Source organism: Mesoplodon densirostris, chromosome 20 (assembly GCF_025265405.1).
Source record: "Mesoplodon densirostris isolate mMesDen1 chromosome 20, mMesDen1 primary haplotype, whole genome shotgun sequence".
Lineage (NCBI taxonomy): Eukaryota > Metazoa > Chordata > Mammalia > Artiodactyla > Ziphiidae > Mesoplodon > Mesoplodon densirostris.
The window spans coordinates 23191318-23206042 of record NC_082680.1 but is presented as its reverse complement, the minus strand read 5'-3'; the positions used below and the strand labels follow the sequence as shown (position 1 = coordinate 23206042).

The 14725-nt window shown below is 41.4% G+C and overlaps 1 protein-coding gene and 1 pseudogene across 4 annotated transcripts in view; both read right to left on the bottom strand.

Moving 5' to 3' along the window:
- RBPMS (RNA binding protein, mRNA processing factor) overlaps positions 1-14725 on the bottom strand; it is a 187452-nt gene that overhangs the window by 131118 nt on the left and 41609 nt on the right. The gene's annotated exons all lie outside the window — the stretch shown is intronic.
- The window catches only part of LOC132481367 (MAD2L1-binding protein-like), a 39445-nt pseudogene continuing 34456 nt past the window's right edge, over positions 9737-14725 (bottom strand).

Genomic DNA, 14725 nt, shown 5'->3' with positions numbered 1-14725 from the left:
TTAAAATTACGGTTTGGAAGCCTTCTCTCTGGGTGGTGATGCCCGGTACAACCAACTCTGCACATCAAACATGAACTACTCATGCCTTCCTGCTTTCCTACAGGCTGGACTTGATGGACCTGGGTTTCTTGGCCACCTCTGAATAGAGATAGATAAAAGGCCGCTGGGATGCCCACATTTTTCATGACAACTAAGCAAAGATGACTGTAAAATACATTTCTGATTACTGCCTTCCTCTTATTGAAGTTTAACTGACGCTGAACTTAGTGTAATATTACTTGTACTGATGATCTCTTAGAAACAGGAATGCAGCCTCATTGAGGGAGCCCACAGAGGAGGAAGGCAGAGGGCTATGGAGGAAAAAGCACTTCAGGGAATTATGAGTCCTATATCTGAGTACCAAACACCTCTGACCACTGCTTCATCCCTCAAAATTGTTTTCTAGGGATGTGCCATCTTTGTGAGGGTGCTTGAAATGATACTGTAACTAAAATAATGATGGAGAAGAAACCTGGAAGCAACCACTTTATAGTGGTTCCAGGCCAATATCAATTCCTGAATCAACACTGCACCTAGCTGCCGACTACTCTGCATTCCCTAGAAGATGGGAACAATTTGTAGTTAATTTGATTTTTAAAAACAAATGGGCTAAATGTCCCCATAAATGAAATCAGCCCCCAACTGCACAAAAATCTCCAGTTTCTCACTTGTTCTCCATTTTTATCAGTATATCCATCACTAACAGACTGTTTCTTGCTGTAAAACATCAGTAAAATGACAGTTTTCCCTGAGAAAAGGCACTAACCCCATTCATACTTCTAGAGATCCTGAAATAATGGGAGCTACTTCCAAAGAGAAAACTGTTTGGGCGTCGGGGGAGATAATCCGTATCTATCAAAATCTCAACTTAGTTTCTGTGCAAAGCCTTGTTGTTTTGCTTGACAACCTTCACATGACCTATATGAAAACACCCACTAAATAATGAAAGACAGCTCGGTCTTGCCTAATCAACAAAGCCCCATGAGTACAGACCCTGTGTCAATAGCTGCAGTAATACCTGATATACATCATTTTATACAAGAAGTTTATTAGATATTAGCTTAAGGAGGTATGAAAATGAAATCTTCTGAGGCTTAGGGTACTGCGATGGCAGGTGTGAATCTAAAGACCCCAAAAGCCCAGGCCAGTGAAATGTGCTGGTCTGCCTACTTCTGCTACAGAGCAGGCTATGAAAAACAAAAGGACTCCTATATTGCAGCAGCCAGGGCCTGTTCAAGACCCCAGGACTGGAACATTTCAGGGCGTGCAAATGATTAAATATTCTACCTCCAGGGCTTTTAAAGCAGTCTACTTTTTTTTTTTTTTTTGCAGTACGCAGGCCTCTCACTGCTGTGGCCTCTCCCGTTGCAGAGCACAGGCTCCGGACGCGCAGGTTCATTGGCCATGGCTCATGGGCCCAGCCGCTCCGCAGCATGTGGGATCTTCCCGGACCAGGGCACGAACCTATGTCCCCTGCATCGGCAGGCGGACTCTCAACCACTGCGCCACCAGAGAAGCCCAAAGCAGTCTACTTTTAAAACAAATATTAAAATGCTGGCTAGTCACCATGCTCACTGTATGTTTTCTACTCATTTCAATATATGTGGTAGGATTTTTACTAAAGAAATACACCTGCCTTTCATCAGTGAGCATCATAAATTGCTAAGGAAAAATAATTTTACTCCAAAGTTTCTCTACTATTAAAGAATGTTCTCTTAAACTGAAGGAAAACCTAACTTTTATAGCTTTCAGTCCATGGGAAACCCAATAAAACCAAAAATGACCGATAAATGAATAGCTACGTTCACCCATGTTGCTATAGCAGACTATGCCAGCTTTCAGAATGCCAGTTATTTTTTCACAGTCATGCTGCTCTGGAGATATTATGCAGTATTTTCTGTGCAGGAACTGACACTGAAAGCCTGAGCTGGTTGGAGGGAAACCGTCAAAAGCTGCTATTAGCTGGCCACTTGGAGTTCCCAGCCAACACCACAGGCATGGGCGGGGCGTTCTGCTCACACCCTTCCAGCCCCTACCAGAAGTGACCTCCCATGGTGTGTCTGTCTTACCCTTCTCCTCAAAGTCTAGTTCTGGGTACAGGGAATAAAAGCAAACAAACCAGGTTGTAACCATCCAGAGTTTCCATCAGACTGAAAGGAAGTCTACTTGATAGACTTTCCAAAGTAGTCCATCTCCACGTCCCTTTCATGCTGAACGGCTTAATTATTAATTCTTAGCTAGCATGCAAGTGATTAAATATTCTACCTCCAGGGCTTTTAAAGCCATCTACTTTTTAAACAAAGATTAGAACGTTGGCTAGTCATTGTGCTTCTCGATTGTAAAGTGACTAAACATAGCAATCTAAAGTTTCATCATTTTATTCCATTCTCCCACCCCTCATTTTTAAAGGAAAGTTATTTGGGAGAAGGAAACTATGCATTAATTTATTTTGATGTGGCAACCTGCCTTCCATCTGTGTCCCTTGTAATACCTCCATTTGTTTAAAAGAAAGATAAACTGTTCTTTAAAAAGGCTTGGAGCCCTGCTTCTAACAGGACATCCTAGTTGACTTGGAGTATAACTAAACGTAAAGTGTAATTTTTCACGATTTTCCGTTGAAACTAAACTCTGCCCATAAAACCGTAGACTCTGGTCCTGAAGGAGCGCTTTCCAAAACAATGGAAAAGTACTCTGAAAGACAAAATGCCTAAGAGACTCTCAGAGGGGCAGAAACCCCCTAGAATCTGGTCTCCAGCCTAAGCGGTGATGCTCCTGCAGTCAATCTCCCTGAGGCCCAGTCTCTCCCTGTGTGAGGTGCCGTGACGGTGCCGGCACCTGTCTCCTCCTGAGAGGAGGTGGTATGTGAGGACAGGCTTCGTGACCTGCGGAGAACTAAAGGCGGAGGGGAAAAGGGGACATGATTTAGGTTGCTTCAGGATATGAAAATATGAGACTAAGTCAGAAGAGGACAATCATGTTAGAGAATCCTAGTATTTTAACTAAAAATCCAAGTTTATAAATGCTATGAAGTTTTTTTTTGCCTGTCACATTTTCCTTTCTCTTACTTTCTTTTCTTTCATTCAATGAGGCTCAGCAAAGCATTTAAGGAATAGATACCAGAGCGGCAAACTGTTCAAAAGTCTGAGAATGTGGAGTTAGCACTGACCTAAATGCTGTTTCCCCCGTAAAAGTAACTATCATTCTTCTCCAGTGTTCCTAGCTGAGTGAACAAATATGCCAAACCCCCAGATTTCTAATCCTGACTTCAACTTCAGGGGCAGGGCAGGCTTGATAAACAGAATAGAGAGAAAAGCTGCTCCAGTGAATATGGCCTCACAAAGCTTTGATGAATTGGATAAAGAGAAGAAATAAAGGATATACAGAGTTGTATAATACTTAAAAAATACTGCCAAGCATTTTACCACATGCAGAATTTAATCCCAACTCCAACCAGATCAACTAGGTCCTATTTCTGTCTCCATTTTATAGATGAGAAAACTGAGGCTCAGAAAGCTTAAGTAACTTGTAATAAAACTACAAGGTGATAGAGCCAAGACCTGATTCTCCTGAGTCCAAGACCTCTAATCCATTATACCCATTTCTACCTACTGTTCTATGTACTTTTCCAAATTCTTACCAATTCCTACCAGTCACCCTTTCTTTTTCATGCACCGCTGCTTCCATTTCAAATAATTCTATACTTGATAGATAAGGTGTCTTGAATTTGAGAGGCAACACAGTAAAGACGGTAAAGAATGGAAAGGGAGCTGGTTTTAAGACTAGTGCTGAAAACAGTGGTAGAGCTAATCCTCATGCCAATGGTAAAAGGGGCACAGGGGCCAAACACCAGGCGTGCACCGCCTCACAAGTATCCTGCCATCTTCCACCAAGAACATCACGCTGAACGTTTTTAAAAAACGCGCAAGTGAGGGCTTCCCTGGTGGCGCAGTGGTTGAGAGTCCGCCTGCCGATGCAGGGGACATGGGTTCGTGCCCCGGTCTGGGAGGATCCCACATGCCGCGGAGCGGCTGGGCCCGTGAGCCATGGCCACTGAGCGTGCGTGTCCGGAGCCTGTGCTCTGCAACGGGAGAGGCCACAACAGTGAGAGGCCCGCGTACCAAAAAAACAAAAAAACAAAAAAACAAACAAAAAAAAACGCGCAAGTGACTTCACACATCCTTAATGTTACAGCATTAAGATAACGTGAAAAATACCAACTCTTCTAATACTTTACTGACATACAAGCTAATCCATTAATGTCTAATATTCTAATTAACATGAATTATACAAAAATGATCCAGAACTAGAAAACAGATTTTTTTAATGTTTCATTCTGAATTTAACAATGGACACTATCGTTGTAAAAACCATCTCAGGGCTTCCCTGGTTGCGCAGTGGTTGAGAGTCCGCCTGCCGATGCAGGGGACACGGGTTCGTGCCCCGGTCCGGGAAGATCCCACATGCCGCGGAGCGGCTGAGCCCGCGAGCCATGGCCGCTGAGCCTGCGCGTCCGGAGCCTGTGCTCCGCAGCCTGTGCTCCGCAACGGGAGAGGCCACGACAGTCAGAGGCCTGCGTACCGCAAAAAAAAAAAAAAAAAAAAAAAAAATCCCAATTTTTGTTTGTTTGCTTTTCATGCCAACACCCTCTTACTTCTAACAGCGTATGTATTCTCAGAGAAAATCAGGAACACTGAAAGACCAGGCTATAGATTTCTGAGGCAAGAACAAAACGAACTAAGAGGCTTTATAAGTCTACTGTTTTGATCAGGGAACTATCCATAATTAATCAACTAACAAAAACATGTAATCACAAATGAAGTACATGACAGCTATATTAACAGCATTGTTTTAAAATTCCCTAAATAGATTAACAGATACACACTACTGTATATAAAATAAACAACAAGGACCTACTGTATAACACAGGGTACTATATTCAATATCTTGTAAAAACCTATAATGGAAAAGAATCTGAAAAAGAATATATATGTATAACTGAATCACTTTGCTATACATCTGAAACTAACACTGTAAATCTCTAATTTAAAATCTTTTTAATTTAAAAAAAGTCCCCAAATAAATGCTAAATAACATTTTTTAAAGTGAGGTAGACCTACACTGCTGATACAGAAAGATGTCGAAGATACAAAAACATGTTGCAGGTACAATTTTGTATAGTGACAAAATAAAGCTCTAAAAGTATTTATTTCAAAGCCAGTTAGATGAAGGACTTTTACTTTCTAATCTTTACTGAATTTAGTTTTTAAACCATATGCTTTTTTTAAATAACAATTTGTCCTTACAAAGTCTTTCCTAAATTAAGAATTAGAGATCCTTCTCTACACGTGAAGATTTGTAAGGAAATGTTTTTCAGGGATACCCAAGACTCGTGATTTATAGATCCCAATGGCTGTATAACAGAGGTGGGTCTTTTTTTCCTTTTTTTGGCTTCACTGTGCGGGGATCTTACTTCCCCGATCAGGGATAGAACCCCGTGCCCTCTGGACCTCCAGGGAATTCCCGGGTCTTTTTTCTTTTGGGAAATATTGATAATGATGAGTATTCAATGTTAACAAAACACTGCACTTAATATTATACACTTTAGTAGCAATGGCCGGTTTTCTACAGTATCTATTCTTCCCATTTTACAAAGTAATATGTTTTTAAAATTTATTTATTTTTGGCTGCGTTGGGTCTTCGTTGCTGCGCTCAGGCTTTCTCTGGTTGCGGCGAGCGGGGGCTACTCTTCGTTGCAGTGCTCGGGCTTCTCACTGCAGTGGCTTCTCTTGTTGCAGAGCATGGGCTCTAGAGCGCAGGCTTCAGGAGTTGCAGCACGCAGGCTCAGTAGTTGTGGCTCACGGGCTCTAGAGCGCAGGCTCAGTAGGTGTGGTGCACAGGCTTAGCTGCTCTGTGACATGTGGAATCTTCCCAGACCAGGGCTCGAACTCGTGTCCCCTGCACTGTCAGGTGGATTTTTAACCATTGTGCCACCAGGGAAGTCCCAACGTAATGTATTTTAGCTCGGTACACGATTTGCCAAACTCCCTTGCTGGTTAAGGTTATATTTCTAAGGTCTGCGCATAGTGTGGGCAGAAGCAATGCCTGCAAGTTCTAAGTTGTGCCCATAAAGGGAGCATACCGTCCCTCTTTTCTGTTGCAGAGAAGGTATGATGGTGAGAACTGGAGCAGCCATCTTAGACCATAAGATAAAAGCTACCTGTTGAAGATGGCAGAACAACAAAATAAGAGTCCCCGATGAATACGGACCAACCACACAGACCGTGGACCACTTTTCAGGTTTTCATGTGAGAGAAATAAATGTCTATTATGTTCAAGCCACGTGACTCTGTTTTTCGTTGCTGCAATGTCATACTGCGTGCATGTGGGCATACACACACATACACTCATGCTATAAATATCTCATGTTAAAACCAAACTTATTAAACTAAAAACTAAAAAATAATCTACCTGTGTTAAATCTTAAGATAGAAAACAGAAGCAGAAGAACCTAAGATATCTTGGTTTCTTCCTTGACCTCCTTGGTTTTTGAGCAGCAAGTCTGAAACAGAACGGCCTCACCCTTAATGATTGCTGGCCTTGATTCCTACTTGTTAAAGGAGTAAAATGTAAGATTTAAAATACCGTGAGACTACTAAAAATAAAACATACCAAGTGACATAATGCACCTCACAGATTACACAAAAAAGAAAAAAGTGAACTAGAAGGAATCACCAAACACAAACTATAAAATCATCTTTAAAATTAATATCCCACCTCACTATGATGTGAAACAGCAACAGAGATAAATTTATACAAAGAAACAAGGCTTACTTCAAGGTGATTTCTGCCCGTTGAGATCTAACTTTCCAAGTTACTTGTAATGTGCCACATTGGTACGTCTTAAGGAGGCAATGAAATCAGTTAATATATAAATATATTTATAGACAGACTAAAGATAAATGATAAACGTTAGAGAAAAAGAAAAATCTAAAAACCCCAATATCAGCTTCACTTCTATAGAAATCAGTTATGTTTAGGAACTAATGAACTACTGATTTATAAATGAGTAAAAAATGAAATTTGTAGTTCTTCAGAGGATATACTTCAGCAAACTAATCTAAAAATTATTCTCCTGAAATGCTTAAATATCTATGTATATAGTTACTTTTGTCAATATGTCTGTTTCTTACAGACACAAGGATAGTAACATTTCCTCTAAAATTTTAAATTTGCCCTTCATAGAGTACATAGTTTCTACATACAGTATCTGTCTTATCTTTTCAAAAGCATACATTATTTTTTCAAACATTCCACATTCTCCTTTTGGTCAGGCTCTGACTGGCAAATATATGTACTAGGTGAAAAGAGGATGAAAATCCAGACATCTACTTATTTTCTACCATAAGCGTCAAGAGATTTTTCAATGGATTTTAACAGAATAAGACGTGCCAGACCGCTAGACTTTCAGGCCAATTGTAATACTAACCATGAGTTCATACGAGACAACTAACCCCACAGTCCTAAGCTCAGGAGGCTCCCTTCTTTGTAAAAGAAAACTAAAATCTTAGGAACACTTAAGTTACTTAAAATTCAAGATTTTTCTACATCAGATATTCTAGAAATGATTCACTGGCAGCAAACCAGAGCGAAAGATTAAGATTTACAGGGTGGCTTTCTGTTCTTAACGTGTGCTTAACAGTAGAGGCAAATGAAAGCAGAAGTCACAAACAAAAGAAAATATTTCAGAAATCTGAAATCTTTGAAAGAGATGTTCTCTAAAAAAAATTGTTCAACGAGGAGTCAACTGGTATAGGCAAGACAAGATGGCGGTTAAGAAGAACGTGGCTATGACCCAGCAATCCCACTCCTGGGCATATACCTGGAGCAAATCATAATTCAAAAATATACATGCACTCCAGGGCTTCCCTGGTGGTGCAGTGGTTAAGAATCTGCCTGCCAATGCAGGGGACACGGGTTCGAGCCCTGGTCTGGGAAGATCCCACATGCCACAGAGCAACTAAGCCAGTGAACCACAGCTACTGAGCCTGCACGCCTAGAGCCCACGAGCCACAGGAGAGGCCACGACAATGAGAAGCCCGCACACCGCGACGAAGAGTAGCCCCTGCTCGCCGCAACTAGAGAAAGCCCGTGCACAGAAACGAGGACCCAACGCAGCCAAAAATACATGGATAAATGGATAATTTTATAAAAAAAGATATATATATATATAGGCACTCCAATGTTCATTGCAGCACTATTTACAACAGCCAGGACATGGAAGCAACCTAAATGTCCATCAACAGAGGAATGGATAAAGAAGATGTGGTACATATATACAATGGAATATTACTTGGCAATAAAAAGGAACGAAATAGTGCCATTTGCAGAGAAGTGGATAGACCTAGAGACTGTCATACAGAGTGAAGTCAGACAGAGAAAAACAAATATTGTATAATATCGCTTATATGTGGAATCTAGAAAAGTGGGTACAAAGGGAGACACAGGTGTAGAGAACAAACTTATGGATACCAAGCGGGGAAGGTGGGGGTGGGATGAATTGGGAGATTGGGATTGGCATATATACACTACTATGTATAAGACAGATAACTAATGAGAACCTACTGTATAGCACAGGGAACTCTACTCAGTGCTCTGTGGTGACCTATATGGGAAGGAAACCTAAAAAAGAGGGGATATATGTATACATATAGCTGATTCACTTTGCTGTACAGCAGAAACTAACACAACATTGTAAAGCAACTATACTCCAATAAAAATTAAAAAAAAGAACATGGCATGTTTCTGCTCCGTCTCATCCTCTATCTTTCTTATTCTTTTACAATTGGAAAAAGGGGTAGACCTGAAACCCAAATGAAATAGTAATATGCGAAAAATACATATAATTATGCAACCCCCACCATATTCACTTTAAACCACAATGATTTAACTATTCTTATAGTGACAAGCCAAAGGTCCTAAAGTATAGAAAGTTCTGCATATAACTAACATTAAAATGGTGCTTACAAATGGCTATGTAGGGATCCACAAACCCTAATCCAATTCCAAAGCCTAAAAGCTCAGAAGGCCTAAAGTTGTGTGCGATGGGGGGAGAAGGGTCGTATATGTAAATGCACTGGGTGGCAAAACATGACCTGAAATGACTAATTTTCATTTCTCCCACTTAGTGTAACTATTTGTTTCACTGGAGAAATAGTAGTCTGCTTAATTACTAGGCTCTACCTTAGACCTCACTGGGGGTATTGTGTTCAGTGGGTTATACACTGTGTTATTTTTTTTTAACATTAATCCACTCATTTTATATTTAAGTTCACAAGTCACATCCACATTATGTCCCTAGTAAAAATTCTGAAAGGCCACAGTAAAAAGCAGGAAAGGGTCACCTCCATAGGGGTGTCTGTCTATGGGCCCATGTTTGCTTTCCAACCCCCAAAAGAAACACCTGACCCAGCACCCTCTGGGAAAATCAGCCTTTGATTCAAAGAGATGCTTGTTCAGTGATGATTATTACAGCCCTAGCCATACCATCAGCCCCTGGGGAAGTCTATAACGGAGGCAGGCAGCCAGGAGGAGAGAACCTTCTTCTCACCAGGAATTAACTAGCTCCAAGCAAGAGACGGGTGACTTGGTGCCAGGGGAAAGACAATTTAGCCATTGTGTTCAGGATGAGCATTCCCATTCACTCATGGAAGCCCTTCAATGTCACCAGTGCCTGGAACCAAATGTAATCCTCCCAGGCTGTAGGTGGGATGGTGGGTTGGCCACAGGGTAGGGTCACAGCCAATCTGTGGCCCAGGCTGGGCACTCTGTAGTTGAGCTTGGGTCAAAACCAGTCTTCTCCACAGTCGCGGTGACCCTGTGCCATGACGATGGTGCCCATGAGTGGAGGAACCTGCAGCTCACTGAAGGCATCAGCCATGAAAATGGCTCGGAAGAGGCGGCACAAACAAGCTGCTGTGATCAGGCTCGGGTCCACGCTGTGGGGGACCAAGCGGGACAAGTCAAGTTCATAGAACTCCTCGGGACTGAGGGCATTGCCCCCAAGGAGGATCAGCACCCGTGGTACTAGTGTCCGGGCAAAGAGACCCTCCAGGTGGCTGAGGACACTCTCCAGTTCTGCCACGGTTTGCTGGCATTCCCTGCTGCTCGCCTCAGCAGTGGCCTGAGGTTTCTTCTCCACCACGTCCTCTGCCAGAGACTGTGGCCAGGGGCTGCACTTCCGGCTCCAGGGCCGCCATCACGACCTCCTCCCCACTCTCCACGTGGTTTGAATCTGTGTTACCTTTTAAAAGCTAAAAGATTCTGAAGCACATCTGGTCCCAAGGATTTCAGAGAAGGAAGTGTGGACCTGTATCGACTCAATCATCCTTATCACAACCCTCTTGAGATAGGAGTTAATTTGCAAACGAGGTTAGCTAAGGGTTAAGGAACCTACTCAAGGTCAAAAAGTTGGTAAGTGTTAAAGCTGAGATTTCAATTCAAGCCGCTCAGAGCCTGGACTCTTAACATTAATGCTATGCAGTCTTGTCTTTTCTCTTTTACAGCATCCAGATGAATGAGGTTTTGGATTTTCTAGTCATAATTACCAAAGTGATTCATGCAGGACACAAAAAAATCTTAAAAATCATATTGAGGCTTCAGGAAAAGAACAATAAGTACTGCATTTTAGGGAAAAGACTGGGCCTAGATTTACGTCTGTATTTCATAAGCCACAGCCACACAGCGCACTGCTCCAGATCAGTGTTGTGGGTACAGGGCAGAGCTCGGACGGGCTGTCACAGCCATCCTCGGTTCTCAAGGAGCCATTGCCAGTGGGTGTGGAGGAAGCTGTCTAAGCACACGCTGTTTTCAATCGCCCCTACTGTCACAAGTGGATGTTTCAGGGGACATTAACATCGACACGATGATTAAAGAAAAATTATTATGGGGGGGTTAAAAAAAAAGGTCACCATTAAGAGTCATCGCATCAGTGGCGACAGGTAATGGCCAAGCTGTTTAGCCTTTCCCTGGACACCTTAATTCAGTGACTAATATCATCCCCCAAGCCATCCTGACCTTCCCTCTTCTCTCCGCAAGAAACGTAATAGGTCTCTTACTTGGTGCTCTCCCACTCTTGACAGCAGGCTCAGGCTCGGGCTCAGGCTCAGCCGGCGCCCTCGTCCCCGCTACCAAGATGGCAGCCGGAGGGGTGTCCCGCCTCCGGAAGTGCAGCTGCACACCCGACACAGCTTCCGGCGGTGGGGACTGCTCTCCGGTGCCGCATGCATCAGTCGAAGGAAGAGAAAGGCAGACGGCAAACCAAGGGCCTAAGGGGCACCGTCTTTAGCAAAACAGGAAGACTTCAGGGAAGACAGCAGGAGTAAGGAGAATGTAATTAAGATGAGAAGGCTGTGACCAGCCGGCAGGGTTTACAGAAATAAGATAAATGACTGGCCGGGAGGGTTTACAGAAACAAGATACAGTGCCACCAACGCTGCATTTGGGAGCTGCCAGAGTCAGAGGAAGCGAGAAGAGGGAAGAAAATCTTCAAGGGACACAGGAGTGCTACAGAACGAAGGGCAAAAGGGAAAAAAGCGATGAGGACCTGGAAGTGCAGAGAATGCGAAAACGGAGTGTGAAGAATCTCAAGTGTTTTATTCCATTTTTTGGTTTAATTATGCCTATATCACCAGAGGGAACACTTGGCATAGTAAAGGTCCAAAAAAGTATCGTTCAAAATTAAGGCACTACTTGCTCTTAGTTCAGTAACTTCCCATGTTTTTCTATCCAAGTTACTTGTTTCTCTAATATGTGTAGTCTATAGGAGGCTGATCATGTTGTTTCTGATATGATTGTTAAGAGGATACACGAATAAATAAACACTACAGTGGAAAAACTCCCAAAACATTAGATTTTTTTTCTATTTTTGGAGGGTTCATTTTTTCCACATTTAACAGCAAGGAAACAATCTTGATACTACCTAGCGTCTGTAACAGAAAAAGGACAGAAACTAGGCATTACGATGGAAAAAGTGAAATACACCTTATCCATCTTTCTAGACTGTTCAGTCTCTGTAACATTTCCATTAATGGGCAAGAAACATCCTAGAGTGCACTATGTACACCTGTTATTTGTAAACTCTATGACACGAATCATGCTTTCCCCACAATCTGGTCTACTGAACTTGACTTTTTTTCTGTCAGCCTAATACCTGTGCCAAGTTTGAGGTCTGCAATTCTAGCTACACAATGTTCCACTGCTTTTTCTACCCTGGTTAAAAACTTCCCTACTGGTTTTGCTGAAAATCAAGAAGAAACAATATACCAGACCTATGAAAAGCAAGTTAAAGAACAATTTAAAACCCTAGCTTTTTAGACTACACCCGAATCTCCTATTTGTGTACACTCAGGCACTCAAAAATTATTTGATCATTATGGTTAGTGTGAAAAATTGATAATTACTATAGAAAACAAAACAAAACAAAATAACAAGCGCTGCCGAAAATGTGAAGAAATTGGAACGCTTCTTCACAGTTAGTGGGAATGCAAATTGGTGTAGCTGCTATGGAAAACAGTATGGCAGTTCCTCAAAAAATTACACATAGAATCACCATATGATTCAACTATCCCACCTCGGGGTATATATCCAAAAGAATCGAAAACAGGATCTTGTAAAGATATTTGCACACCCATGTTCATAGCAGCATAATCCACAATATATCCAGGAGGTGGAAGCCATCCAAATGCCCATCAACAAATGAGTGAACAAGCAAAACAAAATGTGGTCTATACATACAATGGAATATAATTCAGCTTTAAAAAGGAAGGAAATCCTGTCACATGCTACAACATGGATGAACCTGAGGACATTATGCTCAGTGAAATAAGCCAGTCACAAAAGACATACTGTATGACTCCACTTATACAGGATTACCTAAAGTAGATAAATACACAGAAACAGAAAGTAGAATGGTGGCTGCCAGGGGCTGGAGGGAGAGGGGAAATGGGGAGTTGTTTAACAGGTACAGAGTTTCAGCTTTGTAAGAAAAAAAGTTCTGGAGATCTGTTGCATAACAATGTGAATATACTTAACATTATTGAACTGTACATTTAAAAATGGTTAAGATGGCAAATTTTGTGTTTTAACCACAATTTAAAAAATTTTTAATTATATAAAAGAAGAAACAATTAGCAAGCAAGAAGCAAACTGAAGATTACCTCTACAGAAGAACTTTTTTCTTGTAACTTTCAGAATGTCAAAAGATTTCTAACAACATTCCTTTTTTGAGACGTTCACTGCAAGTCAGCCTATTTAAGGTTCTCTTAGGTCCTATTATAAAAGGTTCCTTGTAAACCATGAATCAGTGCCTCCAAATCATTATGCTATCCTGAGAAAGGACTCTCAAAGGAGAAGATAATGCTTTATGAATTATCAAAACTACCTTTAACTTCTTAGAAATTGCCGATTCATGACTCCTCCAACTCAGCTGTAAGATTCGACAGGAAACATAGAAGAACACATCCTTTCCTTCTGGCTTTAGGATTAAAGTGATTTACTTTTAACTTACGCACCCATAAAGTTTATCCTCCAAACATTATTTCACATTAGTGACTGATCACAGCTCACATTAACTTCATCTAAAATTAGGTCAAAATAACCACTAGTATTACAGTATCAGAGTATGTTTGACACTTGCAAGTAAATTCAGATATTCCCCCTCTACGAACAGACATTTCAAATAAGACTGTATCTATTTCTAGCTCTGTATATAAATACAAACTTGACATAAACAGTGGCACATCTAGGCTATTTAATAATACATATCATTAATACAAAGGGAAAGAAAAACATAAAAAGGTAGAGTAGTATAGTCTGTACTTGAAATGCCTCTCCCTTCACCCCCCCATGTGTGTTAGGATAAAGAAGTAAATAATTTAATTCCAACTGCAGAAGTAAATGGTAATTCTTAATCCTCCGTGAAAGGTAATCAGCTACACCTTTTTTTTTCCGGCCGCACCATGTGGCTTGTGGGATCTTAGTTCCCCAACCCGGGCCCTTGGCAGTGAATGCAGAGCCCTAACCACTGGCCTGCCAGGGAATTCCAGTTACACCTTTGCTTGAATAAGTGTTTCCTCTACCAAGTCACTTAGAAGTTTCAGGTAAAATGGCGTTCTTGGCTGCTATCGTCTTCCCTACCCCTTGCAGTAATGACCACCATCAACTTCTGGTTCCACATATTGTCAGTCCACTTCACTGCACAGGTAGGACAGATGAGGCAAATCTACTTAGTTATACTCTGTATCTGATAAAGGTTATAATGACCACCCTAAAACTTGGGAAGAAGAAGGGTAAGACTAGCAGTTGGCTCAGAAATTTTACAATTATTTAGAGAACCCTGTTGATTAGTTTTTATTTTACTAAAAGCCACTAGGCTATTTATCGGCAAGGGAAGAGGAAGATGGGAATGAATACTAAGCAAATAAATATCTAAAATTGTGCTCTAAGATAAACTTCCATAATAGATAAATCATTTCCTAAGTAAAAACAACAGTTTTGTTTGTTTTTTTGTTAAAGCACTCAGAGTTCAACACAAAATTCTTCTGAAGTGAACTTGCTTATCCAAATGGCAGGCTTTGATAACATCAATTTTAACGTTTGACCTATAATCCCAACAACTCCAGGTCAAACT